The 20,416-nt window shown below is 36.1% G+C and overlaps 1 long non-coding RNA gene across 1 annotated transcript; it reads right to left on the bottom strand.

Annotated features, from left to right (window-relative positions):
• Window positions 1-16,806: 16,806 nt before the first annotated feature.
• Window positions 16,807-19,248, bottom strand: LOC140892263 (uncharacterized). The gene is made up of 2 exons (XR_012152770.1): window positions 19,037-19,248; window positions 16,807-17,050 (listed from the first exon to the last, which is right to left on the bottom strand). It is a non-coding gene; the product is annotated as an uncharacterized lncRNA (long non-coding RNA).
• Between the last annotated feature and the right edge of the window lie 1,168 nt (window positions 19,249-20,416).

The following is a 20,416-nucleotide window of genomic DNA, read 5'->3' as shown; positions in this document are numbered from 1 at the left end:
TTTGTAAGGGATGTCATTGCAAAAGAGGAGGTGAAACTACTGAAGATAAAGACTGAAGAAAATTCAGCTGATGCCTTGACCAAGGAACTACCTCAACTGAAGTTCAAGCTCTGCCTTGACTCAGTTAGAGTGGTGGAAAGGACTTAGTTTCAGTTTGAAGAATGGGAGGTAATCAACTTGTTGACAAGGTGAAGATTGCTGGAATTAAGTGTCAATCAAGTGGATCTACTTGGGCTTATGATTGGATTAAATAAATGGGCCAGAGTTTTTTACTTGTGTCTCGGTGGCCAAGGGACTCAAGTTAAAAACTAAAGCCTGTTGAAATAATAAATCAAGAAAGCCCATTTAGCCAAATAAAGCCGTTGGAACTCCTTGTGCTTCGGTTATATAAAAGGAGCAGAGAAGTAAGATAAACGGAACTGATTTTGACTCTTAAGAACACAGAACAATCAAGAGAGATTGACAAAGAAAAGAACAGGGAAAATCAGGAATTCAGATCAAATCAAGGAAGTCACATATAGAAGAAGGGTAGTGAGGAATTGTTATTAAGCTCTGTAATTCTTCTTATCACTTTGTGTAATCGATTGGTTGAGAGATTGATTTACTGTAACTTTGATCGAGATTTCATTGAATAGAAAGTGATTATCCTCCCCGTGGATGTAGGCTATGTAAATAGCTGAACCACGTACATCTTGTGTATTGTTCTTATTTGATTTCTAATTCTAGATCAAGGAAAATTTGTCGTGAGTGTTCTTGAATGAGTTTGAATCTATCGTGAGTGGTTTTTCTTCTGTGAGCTGGTTAAAAGAACTTGTCAATTGATAGTCAGAGTAATTGTCCAGTTGAATTGAGTTGAATTCTTGGATTGGTTTGATTACCAGAATCTTGGTGTGTTTCTGTTGAATTGATTGGAGTCTCATAATAGTGGCGCCGTCTGTGGGAACTGTAGATGATATGGGATCAATGAAGTTCGACATCAAAAAGTTTACAGGCAAGAATGACTTTGCACTGTGGAGAATCAAGATGAGAGCCATTCTGGTGCAGCAAGGATGGATTGATGCATTCAAGACAAAAGAAGAAATGCCAAGTTCTTTGGATGATAAACAAAAGGATGAAATCCAGGACAAAGCACAGTGTGCTATTATCCTATGCTTAGGAGATAAGCCCTTGAGGGAGGTGTGCAGAGAAAAATCAGCAGCTGCTATGTGGATGAAATTAGAAAGCATATACATGACAAAATCTCTAGCCAATCGGTTGTACTTAAAGCAGAGATTGTATTCATTTAAAATACAAGATGGAAAGAATATACAAGATCAGATTGATGAGTTTATAAAGATTCTTGATGACCTAGAAAATGTGGAGGTCAAGCTTGAGGAAGAGGATAAAGCCCTTATACTGCTTAACTCTATGCCAAAATCATATGAAAACTTCAAAGATGTTATGTTATATGGTAGAGAGCAAACTATTACTCTAGACGAAGTTCAGTCAGCTATACAATCTAAAGAGCTACAAAGAAAGCTCCTATCCAGTGGAGAGATTCTTGGAGAAGGATTAACAGCTAGGGGCAGGTCAGAAAAGAGAAGTCAATATGCTAGCAGAAACAGATCAAGATCCAAGAGTAGAACTAAGCTCAAGTGTTTCTTATGCCATAAGGATGGGAATTTTAAAAGGGATTGTCCTGACAATGGGAAGAGAAAACCCTATGACAGGAACAAAGAGCAAACTGGAGAAGCTGCAATTGTCTCAGATGGGTATGAACATTCTGAAGCTCTAATGATGGCAGATAGTTGTATCAAGGGTGAATGGACCCTTGACTCGGGGTGTACCTTTCACATGTGCCCAATAAAATATTGGTTTCAAGGACTAACTGAATCAGATCAAGGTATAGTGATGCTGGGAAATGATAAATCATGTAGGGTAAAGGGAACAGGAAGTATTATTTTACAGATGCATGATGGAGTAGGAAGAATGCTAAAGGATGTTAGGTATGTTCCTAAACTAAAGAGGAACCTAATATCATTAGGTACTCTTGAATCCAGTGGCTGCACTTTCAGATGTGAAAATGGTGTGATGAAAGTTTTCAAGGGATCACTGGTGGTAATGAAAGGAAAAAGATTGAATTCTTTATACATCCTACAAGCAAAAACAGTAATTGGAGGCACTACACTCATACAAGAGAATCAAGACAAGTCCAAACTATGGCATATGAGGCTAGGGCATGTTGGACAAAGAGGGCTGGAAGAGCTATCAAAGCAAGGACTACTATGTGGAGATAAAGTTCAAGGGGTTGAGTTGTGTGATTACTTTATTTTAGGAAAAGCCAAGAGGGTATCATTTGGCTCAGGACAACACTCATCAACAAAACCTCTTGAATACATACATGCTGATCTTTGGGGTCCTTCTAAAACTCATACACATGGAGGCAGCCGGTATTTCCTGTCTATTATTGATGACTACTCAAGAATGGTATGGACACATCTGTTGAAAACAAAAGATGAGACCACTGAAAAATTTAGAGAATGGTTGCAACTCACTGAAAACCAATCAGGCATGAAGGTGAAGTACTTAAGAACAGATAATGGACTTGAGTTCCTCTCTACAGAATTCAAGAATATTTGTAAAGCCAGAGGGATAACAAGACACTTCACTGTACCGAGGACACCACAACAGAATGGAGTAGCAGAAAAGATGAATCGAATCGTATTATAAAGGGTGAGGTGTTTAATACTAAATGCAGGACTTCCAAAAACATTCTGGGGTGAAGCTTTGGCAACAGCAACCTTTCTGATAAACAGGTGTCCATCCAGTGCATTGAACCTCAAGACTCCTATGGAGATATGGAACAAGAAACCCACAGACTACACAAGACTAAAAGTATTTGGTTGCTTGGCCTATGCTTATATGAAACAAGACAAGCTAGAACCAAGAGCCTTGAAGTGTATGTTCATTGGATATCCAGAAGGAGTGAAAGGCTATAAGGTCGGGAATTTAGAGAACACAGGCGCTAGATGTTTCAATACAAGGGATGTAACATTTAACGAGTCAAGAATAGCATATAATAACAATGAGATTGATACACAAGGTAACCAGATGGATAATCAGAAGCTACAAATTGAGGTGGAGCCTACTGAAGTTGATAAAGACTCGAAATCTGAGCTAAGTATTGAACAACCTGAGAATCAAGCTCAGGACATGGACATTCCTCTACAGACTGATAATCTCAGTAACTATAAGTTGGCTAGGGATAGACAAAGGAGATAAATAAGGCCTCCTCAAAGATATGCTGAGGCAGAAATGATCTCCTATGCCTTAAATACAGCAGAAAAGGTGGAGTATTCGGAACCTACAATATATGAAGAGGCAATGTCTAGCAATGAGAAAAGTCAGTGGCAAGATGCCATGAAAGAGGAATTAGAATCCCTTATGAAGAATAACACCTGGCAACTGGTTGAAAAGAAGAAGGATGACAGAATACTTGGATGCAAATGGTTGTTTAAAATTAAATAAGACACCACATCTGAAAAGAAAGTGAAGTTTAAAGCCAGACTAGTAGCTAAGGGGTATTCACAGATTGAGGGATTAGACTTCAATGAAATTTTCTCTCCAGTTGTCAAGAATTCATCTATAAGGCTGATCCTGGCCTTAGTCACTCAGTTAGATATGGAACTAGAACAACTAGACGTGAAGGCAGCTTTCCTACATGGTGATCTTGAATAGAAAATTCTCATGGAGCTACCAAAGGGCTATCATCATAACAAAGCCAAGAATAAGGTGTGTTTATTAAAAAGGTCTCTATATGGTCTCAAGCAAAGTCCTCGGCAATGGTATAGGAAATTCGATGAGTTTATGAAAAGGATAAAATACATCAGGAGTAGTTATGACAGCTGCGTGTACTTTGACTCAGAAAACAGTCTCAACATGACATACCTTCTACTATATGTAGATGATATGCTTATTGCAAGTAGATACAAAAGAGCAGTGAATGAACTAAAGAATAAACTCAGCTCTGAATTTGACATGAAGGAATTAGGAGAGGCTAAGAAGATATTGGGAATGGAGATTGACAGAAACAGGACTAAAGGAACATTATTCCTGAATCAGGAAGCATATCTTAGCAAGGTGCTAAGGAAATTCAATATGGATGAATCAAAGTCAACAACCACTCCTTTGGGGCAACATTTAAAACTTTCTACACAACAATCCCCAAGTAGTGAGCAAGAAAAACAGGATATGATGAATGTTCCTTATGAAAATGGAGTTGGAAGCATCATGTATGGCATGGTGTGTACACGGCCAGATCTTGCACATGCAATTAGTGTGGTTTCAATATTTATGTCAAATCCTGGAAGAGCTCATTGGGAGGCATTAAAATGGATTATGAGATACCTAAAAGGCTCAGCAAGCATTGGACTTATGTTTAAAAGACAGGAAGCAGAAACAATAACAATCGAAGGGAATGTTGACTCTGATTATGCAGGAAACATAGACTCAAGGAAGTCATTAACTGGTTTCATATTTACTGCTTTTGGAACAGCAGTAAGTTGGAAGTCTATGCTTCAATCGGTGGTAGCTCTATCTACTACAGAGGCTGAATATATAGCTGTGACAGAAGCTATAAAAGAAGCAATATGTCTTAAAGGATTTGTTAATGAGCTTGGCATGAAACAAGAGACAATGACTGTTAACTGTGATAGCCAAAGTTCTATACATTTATCAAAGTATCAAGTATTTCACGAGAGGTCTAAACATATTGATGTAAAGCTCCATTTTGTAAGGTATGTCATTGCAAAAGAGGAGGTAAAACTACTGAAGATAAAGACTGAAGAAAATCCAGCTGATGCCTTGACCAAGGCACTACCTCAACTGAAGTTCAAGCTCTGCCTTGACTCAGTTGGAGTGGTGGAAAGGACTTAGTTTCAGTTTGAAGAATGGGAAGTAATCAACTTGTTGACAAGGTGGAGATTGTTGGAATTAAGTGTCAATCAAGTGGATCTACTTGGGATTATGATTGGATTAAATAAATGGACCAGAGTTTTTTACTTGTGTCTCGGTGGCCAAGGGACTCAAGTTAAAAACTAAAGCCTGTTGAAATAATAAATCAAGAAAGCCCATTTAGCCAAATAAAGCCGTTGGAACTCCTTGTGCTTCGGTTATATAAAAGGAGCAGATAAGTAAGATAAACGGAACTGATTTTTGACTCTTAAGAACACAGAACAATCAAGAGAGATCGACAAAGGGTCTTACAGGGAAAATCAGGAATTCAGATCAAATCAAGGAAGCCACATAGAGAAGAAGGGTTGTGAGGAATTGTTATTAAGCTCTGTAATTCTTCTTATCACTTTGTGTAATTGATTGGTTGAGAGATTGATTTACTGTAAACTTTGATCGAGATTTCATTGAATAGAAAGTGATTATCCTCCCCGTGGATGTAGGCTATGTAAATAGCTGAACCACATATATCTTGTGTATTATTCTTATTTGATTTCTAATTCTAGATCAAGGGAAATTTGTCGTGAGTGTTCTTGAATGAGTTTGAATCTATCGTGAGTGGTTTTTCTTCTGTGAGCTGGTTAAAAGAACTTGTCAATTGATAGTCAGAGTAATTGTCCAGTTGAATTGAGTTGAATTCTTGGATTGGTTTTATTACCAGAATCTTTGTGTGTTTCTGTTGAATTGATTGGAGTCTCATAACATATTTACTCGTGGAGGCACTGCAATTTCTTGGTGTTCACATAAACAAACACTCATGACAACTTCATCAAATCATGTCGAGATTATTGCATTACATGAAGCATGCCGTGAATGTGTGTGGCTAAAATCAATGACCCAACATATCCAAACTTCGTGTGGATTATCAGTAGACAAAAAGTCTGTGACACTATACGAAGATAATGTTTCATGTGTTGCTCGAATGAAACAAGGATACATCAAAAGTGACAGAACCAAACATGAAACGCCTACTACTAAAAAAATTGCGGAAAAACTTTTTTTTTTTTTAAATAATACTATACATATACGCCCATACATATATGTATATAAAAATAACATATATTTCTTAAATAACCTGAAAAATATTAAATAAATAAATAAATCCTTAAAAATGTTTCATGCATCAATTTAAAATGATAAACAATGCTGCTGAAAAATCTCATATGCGGAATAATAATAAAATAAAACATGTTTCAAAATTCCATCATAATAGACTAAATAACTGCGACGGTCACGGGGTCCACTGCTCCGTGAGCTCATACGTCCTCACCACCGGTAGGAGCTACATAAATGTCATCATGGTCACCTGCACCATATAAGCGTAGTGAGCCTAGGGGCTCAACATGTCTAATCCTTTGTAACAAGGTTAAAAATAATGCATCACGTAGATACTAATACATATACATGTACATGAGCATGCATGGAAACATTTTTCATAACATAAATGCTTAATCATAAATCTTAAACATAACATAACTTTATTCATCATACATAACATAACTGAGCATGTCATAAACATAAAAACTGAGTATGGTCATATCCATGAATGTGACTAATAACTGTGCCGACTGATCAGTCTAAAGAACCATCGTACGTGGCGGTGGATAAATCCACCTCTATGCTGGTAGTAAACTACCTCTGTGCTAGTGGTAAAACCACTTCTATGCCGGTAGTAGAACTACCTCTGTGTCAGTGGTAAAACCACTTCTATGCTGTCACATCACTTCAATTTCCATAAAAATATTTTTCATGCTCAATTCTTAATCATAAACACATCATAAAATATTTCATGTATGCATGCACTTAAAATATGTCCGTAATATATATTTAATTAATTTTAATAATAAATATACTTTTACTTAAAATAGACTTCATGCATAAAAATAATTAAATATATATTCCGGACTTAGTTTATTTTCATGGGTTGGTCCAGACTGCTGGTCTCTCTACTAAACCCCTTAACTGACTTAAAGCCTGTTAACTAACTTAAAGCCCATAATTAAATAACTTATTTTTAAAATTATAATTTTTACTAAAATAAAATACTTAAATATTATTGGGCTTGAATAAAAATATTTAGGCCCATTAACTAATTAACTCATATAAACTCCTGGACTGACCTAATAAAATCACTAACTGGCCCAAAAATTCCTACGGGCCCACGAGCCCATAAAAATCATTGGGCTAACTTAAAAATAATTTTAAAAGCCCAAATAAAATTATTTGGAAGCCCAAATAATTTTATTTTTAATCAATAGGCCCAAAAACCAATTAAAACATAAAATACTTAAAAATTAAATTACTCGAGCCCGGCCCACTAAACCCGGACCCGGACATACCTGACCCGACCCACCATGACCTAGACCCGACCCAGACCCCCAGACCCGACCCAGCCCCCCAGACCCGACCCAGCCCCAGCCCCAGCCCAAATCCCGAACCCCCTCCCTCTTCCTCTCTCGGCCGCGAGCAGCAGGCCTTCTTGGCCTGCTGCCGGCCAGCTCCGGCCGCCCCTGGCCGGAGCGCCACCGCCCAGACGTATCCCACGTCTGGGCGGTGCTAACCCGCCATGGCTCAACCTGAGCCATGGTCCAAGCACTGAGACCGAACCACTCTTCCCAGCAACCCTAAAACTGCACTACCTTGACCCTTCTCGATCCTAGCCTTGGACCAGGCCAACTCCAGCCCTTAGCCCGACTATGGTTCCCTTCCTAGGACCCTAGCCCACCTCTTGTTGGAAAACCGTGTTCAGATCAATTGAATCGATACCCGGTGCAGCGGAAGTTTAAAAATTTATTTTTCTTTGATATGAAACAATTTCATATCATGGGTATCAAAACATTTAACGATTAAATCACACAAGTAAAATAAATAATAATTAATTAAATATTTTACCTCCAATCTCGAAGCGAGATTATGGACACCAACAGAATTTAATCTGCTCTTCTTGTATATCCCGGGAACCGATGGCGTCACGATCAATCACCGGAATAAGGTCCACGAACAGAAAACAGAAACTCTCTGATTGACTGCACTAGAAATCAATCAGAAGTTTTGCGTAGAGAATAAACATATATGATCTGTTAATTCAGAATTGTAATTTTTCACAAAAATCACAAGTCTAAATTTTCTCCGGGAGGGACAAGGATTTCGAAAAACCCTTAGAATATTTAGAGTGTAATTTCGAAAATTATAAGACACAAAGTGTTTGATTTTCGAACCCAACACCTCTATTTATAGATAATTTCTAGTTATAATTGTATCAGGACTCTAACTTCTTAAAGCCCACAATCCATAACTTAATCCCAACAAGCCAAGCCCGTTGTTATAGAAATTAATATAAAATTTATCGTGACTCCGATTGATAAACTGATTTCACCAAAGTGCACAGAAACCATTTCTGCATCTTTTAGAGTCAAGATAATTTTTCTGAATCCGAATTCAGTGATTTCCAAAAATGCCCATCACTATGTCATTTTAGGAAATTCCACTCCCTTTAGTTGAGAAATCCAATTTCTCTTTCATTAAATTTAAATATCTCTACGGGGTTTTAGTAATCCATTACTTGTGTAACCCTCAATGGTTCAGGAATACAGCTAGCCGTGGGCTCACAACTCCTTGTGACTCGGAACAACAATTTCCGACTTACCCAACGAATCTGTTGGAAAACTGGCGAGTTCCCAGACCAATCACGATTGATACCCGGTGCAGCGGAAGTTTAAAAATTTTTCATGGAACGATTCCATGTTGTGGGTATCAACCGTTCAACGATTAAATTATTGTGTGTGTAAAATTTAAATAACAGTTATTAAATTTTACCTTCAATCTCGCAACGAGATTACTGGACACCAACAGAACAATTCTGCTCTTGTTGTCTCTCCCTGGAACCGATGAACTCCTTCAATCAGGTCCACGAACAGAGGTTTAATCCCTCTGATAGATTGCACTAGAAAATCTATCAGAAGTTTTTCTGCGAAGAGAATAAACGAATCTGATTCGTTATTCCTTACTGCGATTCAAAATCACAGACCGGAAAATCTCGGGCAGAGATGGGGAGAGGTTCGGCCGAAAACGTTTTTGAGAGGGACCAGGGTTTCGATTTTTGCTCTCAAAAATTATGACCTATTGTGTGTAATTTCTGTACTGAAATAACTTATTTATAATGCAGGCCACTAACACCTTAGGGCCCATTAGTCATAAGCTGGGGCCCGACAAGCAAAGCCCGCTCGTTCAGAAATTAATATAAAATTCATCGTGACTCCGATTGATGAAACGATTTCACCAATGTGCACAGAAACCATTTCTGCACATTTTAAAGTCAAAATAAATTTTCCTGAATCCGAATTCAGTGGTTTCCAAAAATGTTCATCCCTATGTCATTTTAGGAAATCCTACTCCCTTACTCTTATTTAAGAAGTCCAACTCCTTAGTTCATTAAATTTAACTCTTTAAATTTAACTATCTCAACGGGGATTAAAACTCCATTACACTGTGTGACCCTCAATGGTTCAGGGATACAGCTAGCCGTGGGCTCACAACTCCTTGTGACTCGGAACAACACTTTCCGACTTGCCCAACGAATCATGGTAAAGCGCCTAGCAACATCGCCCCATGATTCCCTAGGTATCACTGATAGTGCCTACAAGAACCAGTAGATTTTGGTTAACGTACAGTACGGTCCCTTCATCCATATATCCCGATCGAATCAACAACCATTGGTATATCGAGAGTCGCTCAAGATTCGATAACTATGCAATACATCTTGAAGATCAAATTAGTGACATCGCATGTGCTACTAAGAAACCATTTCTTAAATCACATCAATTACTCTGGCCAGAGATTTATCACACTAATATCTCCTCAGATCGCATAGGATATCCACACTCGCAAGTATGTGGTGAATCCTTGACAACAATGCATTGACTCCTATATGTGTCGTAACTGTACCCAATCTCGACACCTGATGACCCCCTCAGAGTCGGTAAACGAGTCAAAGCACAGCACTAGCATATAGAGTCTCCATGATGTTTCAAGTCGTAAGGACTAATGGTGTACAACCAAAACCGCGGACTTAATCCACTCGATAAGTGATAACCACTTGGAAAGTCCGGATAGGGTAGTTCGACTATTCATCCTATGAATATCCATTTGCATGCTTCGAACATCTCCATGTTCCCTACCAATGAAACGTGGTACTCCGCATCGCAAATGCTAGTCTCAAACTCGAGCGATCCTTATCCTTATTATCGGACGGCTCAATCGACTAGGAACGGTTTTAGAATATACAGTGACTATAAGATGTATTTCATGATAGACATCTCCATGTTCTACCACATCTTACATACACTATAGTATATTCAAGGTCTTTATCAAAACAACAATAGTATATCACAATATAACAATATGAAGTAATATAAAGTCATTGCCATAAAAGTGTAAATAATATTAAACAAAAGATTGTTTATACAAAGAGTCATCAAAGCCCATAGCCACACAGTTGGCTCACTGGGCACCCACTCTTACAAATTCCACTCCCTTTAGTTGAGAAATCCAATTTCTCTTTCATTAAATTTAAATATCTCTACGGGGTTTTAGTAATCCATTACTTGTGTAACCCTCAATGGTTCAGGAATACAGCTAGCCGTGGGCTCACAACTCCTTGTGACTCGGAACAACAATTTCCGACTTACCCAACGAATCATGGTAAGAGCGTCTAGAAACATCGCCCCATGATTCCCTAGGTATTACTGATAGTGCCTGCAAGAACCAGTAGATTTTGGTTAGCGTACAGTACGGTCCCTTCAACCAAATATCCCGATCGAATCAACAACCATTGGTGCATCGAGAGTCGTTCGAGATTCGATAACTATGCACAACATCTTGGAGATCTATTAGTGACATCGCATGTGTTACTAGGATAACCATTAACCTAAAACACATCATGTACTCTGGCCAGAGATTCGTCACACTAATATCTCCTCAGATCGCATAGGATATCCACACTCGCAAGTATGTGGTGAATCCTTGACAACAAAGCATTGACTCCTATATGCGTCGTAACTGTACCCAATTCCGACACCTGATGACCCACATAGAGTCGATAAACGAGTCAAAGCACATTACTAGCATATAGAGTCTCAATGATGTTTCAAGTAATAAGGACTAATGGTGTACAACCAAAACCGCGGACTTTATCCACTCGATAAGTGATAACCAATTGGAAAGTCCGAATAGGGTAGTTCGATCATTCATCATATGAATATCTATTTGCATGCTTCGAACATCTCTATGTTCCCTACCAATGAAACGTGGTACTCTGCATCGCAAATTCTAGTCTCAAACTCGAGCGATCCTTATCCTTATTTTCGGACGGCTCAATCGACTAGGAACTGTTTAGAATATACAGTGACTATAAGATGTGTTTAATGATAGTCATCCCCATGTACTACCACATCTTACATACACTATAGTATATTCAAGGTCTTTATCAAAACAACAATAGTATATCACAATATAACAATATGAAGAAAGATAAAGTCATTGCCATTAATAAAATGTAAATTATATTAAACAAAGATTGTTTACACAAAGAGTCATAAAAGCCCTTAGCCACAAATCCGGGCACCCACTCTTTCACCTCTGACCCAAGCCCTAGCCTCTGAACCGAGCCATGCTGAAGAAAAACGTGAGCCATGCCAAGTAGACACTCAAACATGCATCAAACATCCATGAAATTGCATAATTCGAAAATATCTGACAAAAATCTGAATAAAACCCAACATGAATGGTTAATAGCTTATATGGTGTTCAAAAGAAAGAATAAACATGCCTTAAACGAAGATAGATTGAGAAACAAGACAATAATCGCGTGTACGGCGCTCCGGGACGACGAACGAACCAAAGACTCCAAGAATCTATGAAGGATCGGCTATGGAGATTGCTTTCTGCTGAACGTGAGAATGGGGGTGGGAGGAGATGGGAGTTGTCGGCTGAGTGGGGTTAGGGTAGGGTAGGTTTTTGTTTTAAATTTTTGTAACTAGGAATAATTTAGGATAATAACTAGTATAAAATAATTAGGTAGATAATATAACATAAATATAAGATTTTAAACTCTTAAAAATACCTACTAATCTGATAACTAATCAAAAATCCCGAAATACTAATTTATAGTATTTTTAAAAATTAATAAAAGTCATTAAAATGACTTATTTTGGCTAAAAATCAACTCTTAAATAAATATATAATTAAATACTAAAATTTTCTTGACAAAATACCTTAAAATAAGATTTTAAGGCTCATAAACTCATAAAATATTTTTGGCTAAGAATTTTGGTATCTCGTCCGTCCACGGTCCCGTCTACGCGATCAAAATAATAAATATTCTCAAAAATCCAAAAATACCATAACTGCGGGTTAAATGATAAAATAAATTTAAATCATGCATATAATTCACATAACAACACATAAATGTCATTTAACCCAAATATAAATTTTTAAATAATTATTTTCCCTAATTATGCATGCGAATTTACGTATTAAAATTTTCGGGTGTTACAAAACATATCTCCCCTAAGTTTTTTGCCTTCACCCAAGAGCTTGAGAAGAATAAAGATATTGATATTCGTTACATTCAATCAAGTGAAAACTCATCATATCTCTTTACAAAGACACTTTCTATGACAATATTCAGAAGACATATGTACAACATTGGGATGTGCAATCTATGAAATATATGTAAAATCATTCGTGTTAAAATGAGGAGGAGTTTACGTGACTGTACTCTTTTTTCCTTACTATGATTTTCATTTCAATGATTTCTTCCTGGTAAGGTTTTTAACGAGGCTGTATAAAAAAAAATGAAGATAGTCATTATATCACGATCATCATCACAATAGGAAATGTTGAAAATAATAATTGTAGTGTTGAAAATAAGAGTTGTAAATTTTGAGTATTAGTGTGTGATGATGTAAGTGATTATTATGTATTTATTTTTGGACTAATCTCAAATGAGGATCTAAAAATAGGCCTCTCCATTTGTGATGAAAAACACAATTGATAGAAAAATTTTTATAAAGTGTGGAGTTTGATATATTTTGAGTTTTTAAAGTTTTAATTTTTTTTATCATAAATATTTACTTTTTACAATACAAGCTATATATATATATGTGTGTGTGTGTGTGGCGAAAAGTCAAAGCTGAGAGATCGGTAATGGCTGGCGAGGGTGGTGTTGACTGAATGAGATAAGACATTATGAAGAAAATTCAGCACATATATATAATTAGTTTAACTTGTTTCAGCAATTTGCAAGCTGTAATTCTTCTTTCTCGACCCAAAAAGTAGTTGTAAAATTTAGCACATAGTTTAACTTTATATATATATATATATATGTTCAGCTGCTCAACCATGTTTTTCCACTTGATTCGCGACTACTAAAACCCGGTAGTGGGTTTTAGTGGTTTTTGTTTTTTTTTTTGCATCACTAAAACCTACTACCAGGTTTTAGTGGTCGCGGATCAAGTGGAAAAACATGGTTGGGCAGCTAAAAATTTATATATATGTGTGTGTGGAACAGTAGCCTAAGAATAACTCATGAAATGGCCAATCACCACTAGCTAAATTTTAAAACCTTTTTTATTTTTTTTGGAATTTTACAATTACTTAGTGGTATTATGCCATTTCCCCCTTACCCACAAATTAATTATGGGGGGCTACGTATACACACGGAAATGTATCAAATATATCATTAATTTTATTATGTTAGAATTAGATATATTTTAGTTAATATTTATATTTTATATAAGCTATTGTTAACTGGAGTCTGGAAGCCCAAGTAATTTGACTGTTTTGAGACTCACTCTAACACGCGTCAATTACCACCAAATGACGACAATTAATAACCTTTACACGTGCGTCCACAGGATCCCAAAGTGCGGTGCCTTCTAAATAATTGGAATTCCTTCGATTTTAGTCGTATTTTTCAATAGATGATACATCATAATTTTTTGACATGATGTCAATCCATGTTTTCAAAATCGGATCGAACCGATCGGTTCAACCGATTCGACCGGAAATCGATCACTAGTCCGATCTGAATTTATCCTAAAACCATTTTTATGATCAGAACCGGTCAAAAACCGGTCGAACCGGCTTCGAACCAGTTGAAGCAGTCAAAAAAATGCCCCAGAACCGGTCAAAACCGGTTCAACTGGTTTTTCGAAATTTTTTTAACTTTTTTTGAAAAAATATATTTTAATTTTAAAACCTTAATTTAATATTTTAATATATATATATACAACATTATTTGGAATTTATACTTCATTAAAAATATAATTTTAGTAATATTAGAATTTTTTAATTAATTTATTTATTTTTTAAAAATATATTTATATGGTTATTTAGTTTTCAAATATTAAAAATCTATATATTTTTCTATTTATATGCATCTTTTAGGTTTTAAAATTTTAAAATATATTATTAATTATATTATATTATATAAACGGTTGGTCCGACCATTCGGTTAAAATGGTCCGACCAATTGGACCGTTTTTTAAGGTAAACCGATTCGATCACCGATCCGATTATGAAAAAATTGATGTCAACAACGAAAAACTAAAATTAAAATTAAAATTGTAAATTGACCGATAACATTATCAATCAAAAATAGAAACATATAAGTTGGATGACTAACAATCTCTCTGGAAGTGGGTTAGGGCCGATTGGGTCGGCTAGCCTGTCCGTTTTATTAAAATATTTTCAAATATATTCACATCCTTATTTAAGTGTTCCCAAAATTTTTAAGTTCACCTCTCTTTAACTTTTAAACATTGCCCATTACTTATTTGATCTTTTAAAAATTTATTTTCTGATTTGAATTTTCATCTATATCACCCGCGTGGTTTGAGCTTAATTTTATGAACCTTTAAATTTTTTTTCCTACACTTTATGCACTCCTTTTTTTTTTGGAAAAAAAAAAAACTTTATGCACTCCAAATTTCTCATGCTAATGATATTGATTTTTTGAACTATTTGACTAAATATAATGGATAATAAATTTATTATTAAATATAGACCCGCAGAGCACAAACCGTTTGATGGTGGATTGTGGTTGGTCGGATTGGCTCATTTTGAACAAAAATAGTATAATTTTCACATCAAACAAAGTATTCATCTTCAACTCATAAACTAATTGTGTTGCTCATGGCTTCATTACTAGCCTCAAAGCATGTTTAATTTGCTCCTCCTCATCCAACTGTTCTTTACTCTTATCTGGGGAGACAAGGAAAGAGTTGAGTGTGTTGGAAATTATAGAGTCTCCGGAACAATTTCGACTATAAAATAAAATTTATTTTCGATCAAATCGAACTACAACGAAAGCGATTACACAATTTCATAAATCATAATTGAATATATGAATATAAACTAATGATGATTTAAATTTACAAATCAAATGTTTTGTAGAAAACCAACCTCTTGTAGTTTTCTTTCGTTTTGTGAATCCGAGGATCGTAGAAAACAGTCTTCTAATTTAAGTATTGTATCAAGTTTGTTGTAACAAGTATTTTTGTTGTAAGTATTTGAATCATCTGTATCAATGAATCCAAAAACTTGATGTATCAGTCAATATTATCATTGCAAATTTTTCGGTGTGATTTGATTTTGGGTAAATTCATTTTGGGTTTAGTTTGTTTATGTTAATTTGAGATGTAACAAGATTTGTATAGAACATAGATGCGTATTTTGAGTTTTTGTAGGTATAATTCCAGTATTTAGTTGATTGGTATTTAACTACAGTGACTTTGAGAATATTTGTATAAATGGTTTAGAATTATACATGTTTGTTGGATGATTATTTCTGGGCATTTTTCGTAGACCAGTTGATTTAGAGACCTTGTTGGTTAGTGTCAGGGATGAATAGTTACATCAGGGGCACAATTGTGGTTTTACCCACTACTCTGGACTAGGGGTGCAAACGAATCGAATTCGAACCGAATAATAGTAAAATTTTAAGGCTTGAATTCGGCTCGATAAGAGTATATTCGAGTTCGAATTCGATTCGAAACTCGATAATTTCAAATATTTTGGCTCGAGATCGGCTCGAAATGAAGTTGGAGTTCGAGTTCGGCTCGAAACAATCGAACCTATTCGTGAACTATTGGTCGGATATTATGGTTCGAAAAGCTCGAAATGTTCGAAAAGGTTCAAAATGTATATATATTTATTATATAATTATATTATATTAATGAAATATAAAGGCTCAAGAACTATTCGTGAACTATCGAACATAATGATTTTGGCTCGAGCTCGGCTCGAATAAAATTTCAAACATGTTTGAATTCGGCTCGAGTTCGAAAACCTCGAATACGAATCAAATATTTATCGAGCGGGCTCGTAAAGCTCACGAACCGATTCGATTTGTTTGCACCCCTACTCTGCGCTGTGAGGATTTATGTCTAGACATAGAAGATGCACGACCTAATTCCAGTGTTGCTCTGGAAGCCTTTCGTGCTTCAGAGGGTGTATAGGAAAGGCTACCTCAGTCTTGATGTTTTGCAAAAATCACATAAGGGTATAGTTTTAGTATTGGCTGGACTCTCCTAAAGTGATGTAGTTTGGTATCAGATTTAGTACCAAAGGAGTTTAGTAACTGAAACGATCATAATTATACTTTAAATTAAACAAAATAAAAATACGGGTTTTAAAAAATTAATAAAAAATTTATAAAAAATTTGGCATGACCTATCTATTTATATAACAACCCGCCTGTTACAGACAACAAATTTAAAATGCAACCAACAATACGAAACAAACTAGACCGAGAACTGAACGAGAACAGGAGAAAAAGATTTGACCTTCCAAACGTCCATAAATCATATACTTGGATACTTACATGCCCAAAGACAATCTATAAATATTTACGTTTACATTAATCCAAGTAACAGAATAAAAGACTATAAAATGTTAAAATAAACTTTTGCGGAAGACTGGCATGGTCAGAGGGATGTGTCGTGTCAGCATCACAGTCCACTCGATAGTCCTGCCCCGCAATCTCAATGATAACCTGAACCTACACCAAGTAGATGTAGCGAGCCTAGGGACTCAACAAGAATATGGGGTGAAATAACAAGGGTTTTAAAAGTACATGCTTAATACTTAAAATACTTGTACTTAATATACCTTAAAACTTGCTACGAAAAATTGAATGATAAATGAGAATGAGATGTAATGCATGCAATGAACTCACACATAACTCATACTTTTAAACTTGGAACTTTCTTAATCTTAATCTGAACCTCATGCATAACTGAAACTGAATAAACTGAACTGAATAAACTGAACTGAAACATAGTCATATAAATTTTGAACTGTAACTGTGAACTAAGATCCTTGAATTGTGACTCTGTTTCGATCATGATCATGGCTGTCGTGCACTATGCCGCAAGGAAGTCAGGATGTCTCCAAAACTCGTCTTGCCCCTGATTGGTATGGGAAGTCAGGATTTCTCCCAAACTCGTCCATACACGTCTTTCTATGGTATGGAAAGTCAGAATTTTTCCCAAACTCGTCCATACACGTCTGGTGGTATGGGAATTCAGGACTTCTCCCAGCTCGTCCATACACTTCTTTCTGTGGTCACAACCATCTCACTTTGTTCAAAATATTTTCTTTTCTTCTTAATTCATGGACTTAAGCATGCTTATGTAGATGTAATGTACTTGTAAATATTTACTCGATAATCATGCAAAAGACTCGAATATGGATGACCGGGATGGTGATTTAGGGACTTAGCATGAATTTATGGAAAAGACTTCCTTTGAAAATAATTACTCGATTACTCGACTCACAAATAATTGATGAAAGATGATTGACAAGAATGGTGATTTAGGTGACAAACCATAGCTAAGAATCTAGACTTTACTTTCTGGCACTTAGGATATATCCCGAGCAATCCACTTGAAATGCTTATAACTTACTCAACACTTAGACAAAACGACTTCTAATTGAGAATGCGGTTCTCATGCACTCTAAACTTAATTAAGAAGTCATCCTCAGGATACAAATCTTATCCAATAATTTCTGGAAATAATGTTTCCGGGCAGCAACACTTAACATAAAAAAAATAGCACCTTAAAAATCAATAGCTTAGAACTCAACCAAAAATTAACCGAATTGGTTCTCGCTTGAAACGACGTCTCCCTAACATCCTAGGCTATTCCCAAACCCGTGCCCTTTAGCCAAAACATGGTTATAACACTGTTTTACACGACCCTAACCGGACAGCCCCCAACACTTGGGCAGAAATCTGCTCGAAAACTCTTCTTTCTTAAGCACTTAAACCTTGACTTCCCATGTTAACGACCTTTAAACAGTGACCTAGACCACTCCTTAGACTTGCACAAACCACTAGGACAGCTTTTCCCAAGCCTAGTGTGACTCAAAAGAGAACAACCCCTGCCCTGCCCCTCAAAACCGATCACTTCAGCACCCAAATCACCAGCCATTCACTCCCAAATTTTCTAGCCATTTTCACCCATCCTAAGCACTACCATGTGAGCTACGTCTCAACCATGGCAGCCTTTATATCACCATCCAAACAACAAGAAAGAAATCGAACCAATAAACTCCAAACGCAGTGAGTAGTTCGAAACAGGGATAAAATGAATACATTAAACCGTAATATCTAACTCACAACTAACCATCACCAACAAAACATCAAGTTCCAGCACCAGTACGTGCAACACAATGAAATAAAAAAAAATAAAAGAAAATGCACGACTAAACCATAACGAGCGTGTAAAACAGGGAACTCGAGCAACCTATCGAGATGTGCAGAAAAATGCTCAAACCTGTTCCATAATCAGAAAATACACTAAAGGGAAACAGGGATTCGAACGACTAATCCAAGGAAACAGAGAACAAGAGCAGTTTTCACAAAATGCAGAAAATAATCGGACAATCTCGTAAATTCAGAAAAATCTCGCACACACAGGCAGGAACACAATCACGCAAAGTAATAATCTACTTGGTGGCCAAAGAAGCCCAAAAATCTTGCCTCACGCTTCAAGAATCGGAAATGGGGGAGGAGAAGCTCGGTTGAGCTGTGACCAAGCCAAGGAGTGCCAGTAATAGCTCGGACGGCAACCTCAGGGGAAGACCACGCCGGGAAGTTCCAGCTACTACGGCGGAAGTCTGGGAATGAAGGAGAAATGAGATTGTCGATTGATGCGAGAGCTGGAGAGGAAAGAGGGGAAAAATCGCATCGCTACTTGGAGAAGGGGAAAGGAAATGGGGCCGATGAAATGGGTAAGTATAATCCCTAACGGGCCGTGGATTTGGGCTGAGAAAAATTTCCTTTGGGTCGGGTCAACACATAAGTTTAAGCGGGTATGAAACATAATACACAAAATAGTATTTTATATGGTGCGAGTAAAAGTGTTAGGCCCAAAATTCCGGCAAATACTCAAATTTGAAAATCTAAGAATTTAAATACTTTAAATATTTTGATGTCACGGCAACGAATAAAATATTTAAATAACAAATAGAGCGATTTAAAATAATTTTGAACAAACTAGACAAACGTTTAAAAAAAATTTAAATAAATACACAAGCGAAAATAAAGCCTTTAAAATGATTTGAACAATTAAAAAGCATTTAAATAAATAATCTAGACATTTAAAATAATTAACCGCTAAACTTATGCTATTTAAAAATAAATAAGTTGGAAAATCAAGAGTATTTAAATAAACAAGCTAAACAGTTAAAATCATTTAAATGAATAAACTAAACAATTAAAATTAAAATCATTTAAATATGCAAGCTTAAACATTTAAAATATTTAAAACAATTTAAACTGCACAATAAAAATCATTTGAATAAACAATAAAATATTTTATTAACACATAATTCAAATAAAGAATTTAAATCAGATAAACTAAAAATATTAATCCTAATATTTATTAAATTTAATGCATGCAATTTAGTAGATTGGGTTTTAGGCGTCACAATTCCTTCCCCCCTTACATGGAATTTCGTCCTCGAATTCAAGACTTACTAACTAGGTTCGAATAACTTAGACCAGATCAACACTAAATTTCCAACTTTGCACCCACATTAGTTGGTCCAGGTCAGCTTTCGCTGCGCACTCTGAAGTTTACTAGTACATATATCACCAACGGTTTGGCTAAATCTTACTGCAACATAAAATTTCACATTTCTTACTTCTTTCCAAGCGGTCTTATCCTCAATTAAATTTTATCACCCCTCAAATTTACTTTCGATCTAAATTTATCAACTTAATAATGTCATCCTACCGCACTGATAAGTTCTACAACCTACAAATTCTTAGACCTTTATGTTATTGCACAACCTACATTTTGTTAACCTTATATCCTAAGTCGGAATCCCAAGCAATAAATATCCGTAAAACCAATAA

Source organism: Henckelia pumila, chromosome 3 (genome assembly GCF_033568475.1).
Source record: "Henckelia pumila isolate YLH828 chromosome 3, ASM3356847v2, whole genome shotgun sequence".
In the NCBI taxonomy this organism is placed as follows: Eukaryota; Viridiplantae; Streptophyta; class Magnoliopsida; order Lamiales; family Gesneriaceae; genus Henckelia; species Henckelia pumila.
This window is presented reverse-complemented; position numbering and strand designations above follow the sequence as displayed.